This window comes from Salvia miltiorrhiza, chromosome 5, assembly GCF_028751815.1.
Source record: "Salvia miltiorrhiza cultivar Shanhuang (shh) chromosome 5, IMPLAD_Smil_shh, whole genome shotgun sequence".
NCBI classification, from domain to species: Eukaryota; Viridiplantae; Streptophyta; class Magnoliopsida; order Lamiales; family Lamiaceae; genus Salvia; species Salvia miltiorrhiza.
In genome coordinates this window covers 47,080,796-47,083,092 of record NC_080391.1, presented here as the reverse complement: position 1 = coordinate 47,083,092, position 2,297 = coordinate 47,080,796, and positions in this window count along the sequence as shown.

Sequence of the window (2,297 nt, the reverse complement as noted above, 5' to 3'; positions counted from 1 at the left end):
ATTTAAATATATAATACTCTAATATTATCAAAGCACACTAAACTACCTTGTTGCGTCATGTTTTCGATCGTAAAAAAAATTAGAGAAGCCTCAATTGCAAATTTAGAAAAATACGATATATATTTAAAAACTTTAAAAAGTAAGATTGAAATTACAAGATTATTGGGAACTTAATGGAATATCCTAATCCTTGTTTTGATGATACCAAAATCAATGGGTTTCGTTTGTAATAGACTATAACTGTTTGAACTCAAATGTTAGAGTTCTTTTTCTAGTTTAGTTGCTGTTCTGAAGACTGAAGACTGAAGAACGAAGGACTGAAGGCTGAAGTTGCCGACTGAAGCATCAGTTTTTAACTGATTACTTAATGCGAGCCACGTGGAATCAGCGGACTGATACTAAAGTCAGGTATCAGTTAAACATTCTTCCTCGGACTGAACCTCCAACGTTCAAAGGAAGCCACGCACTCCAGAAGTACAGTCGCATTAAATGCAGAGATCTTAGGATCGTCCTTTCTCTGCAGAGGTCATTCCTCTTTGGTGATTACCTTTTCAGAGATGTCGCATCTCCTGCTCTTCAACATAGCCGTTCTCACCAAACAAGGAACCTCGAAGATTGAAGCCTCAGCCCAAGTTCAAATTACTCTCTAACGGAAGAAATATTGAAGACCTTCTCCGCCAACGAATCAATTCAAGACTTCTCCTATAAATAGCACTCGAGGATCACTTCAATCTTTACCGATTCAACGACCTAAGCTGAACCTCTGCCAAAATTGTTTCTCAGCTAAAGCCCAGACTCTCCCAAGTTTGAATCGAAGAAGAGAATTCAAAAGTCAAAAATCAGTCACTGGTGATTACATACATTCTCTTAGACCTTAGGCAAACCTTGCTTATCCAAAGCCTAGGTCAAACTAACTCCAAAGAACTTGTTCTTTGAAGTTTAGTGGGCAAGTTTTCAAACCTCCCTTCAACCGACTGAATCGAGTGTTTGTGTTGCTAAGGAGTTCAGAAAGGTGTTCTGTCTCCGTGAGATCCTAGTGCCCAGTGCGTGCTAGGAGTGAGAAATCCAACAAGGTGTGTTGGTACTGAAGATTGGATCTTCGGTTGTGTGCACCCGTAAGCACATGTTCAAGTTTGCAGTGCACCCGTAAGCACTTGCCCAGTGAAGTTGTTGGTCTGATCAACCGACCGTGGATGTAGGAAGTGTTTTTCCGAACCACGTAAAAATCTCTGTGTTATTTACAGTTTTCAGTATTTACTGTCTTACTTGTACTCTTACTTTCGTAAACTGAAAACTAATTAATTGCAAAGAGAAACTTAAGACTAACAACGTGCTTAGCTCACAGGCTATTGCGAAACAAAAGTTTTCCGCTGCGTGTGTTATCAGTCTGACTGATCTATTTTCTGATAGTTAGTAAGATTTATTATATCTCTGTTTTTCAAACTCGACTGAAGCCTTACGTGCATCAGTTAAGTTCTTTTGACTTAACTGATAACTCCTTACTGAAGGGTATTCACTATCAGTCGTCAACCCTGTTTTGGTCAAAACTCTTTTCAGTAAACAGGTGTCTGAGTTTGTGTTTGAAGTTTCGTTTTGATCTCTTGTAAAGCTGGAAAATAGCCTATAGGTGTATTCCCCCCTATACACCTATTCGAGACCCTCCAGACCTAACAATTGGTATCAGAGCCGGTTGTTCGCAAGAACAATTCTGTTTTGATTAGGTTATACTGAACTAGATCCTTTTCCTCAAAGGTCTCGCAAAACTCTTCTCTTTCAAAAAGTGCTTACTGCTTTTCTTATCTGTTGTTTTCTGTTCTCTCTTTTTATATGGAGACTAACCACAGCAGAGTATCCTCACTACCTATGTTTAGTATTGAAAAAGACGACATATTGAAGTTTCGGCTTGAAAGTTTCCTCACCGCCCATCATTGCCGAATGTGGGAAGTCATCACCAATAGATCCATTGTCTTCAATGAGACAGTCAAAAGAGTTCATATTGATCCAACTAGGGATCCTTTTGATGATGTCTAGATCAAGCCAAAGGTTGACTTCACCACAGAAGAAAGGAAACAAGATGAGCTTGACAACCTCGCCAAAAGCATCATCTCCGGCACAGTTCCAGACATACACGTCACCCAAGATTATCAAGTGCAGAACTGTGAAGGAGATGTGGGACATTCTTGAAGGAATGTGCATCGGATCCGAGGAAATAAAGGAGAACAAGCTGTCCATAGCTTGTCAAAATTTCGACTCCTTCATCATGCTCAAGAACGAATCTGTCGACGAGATGGAACTCA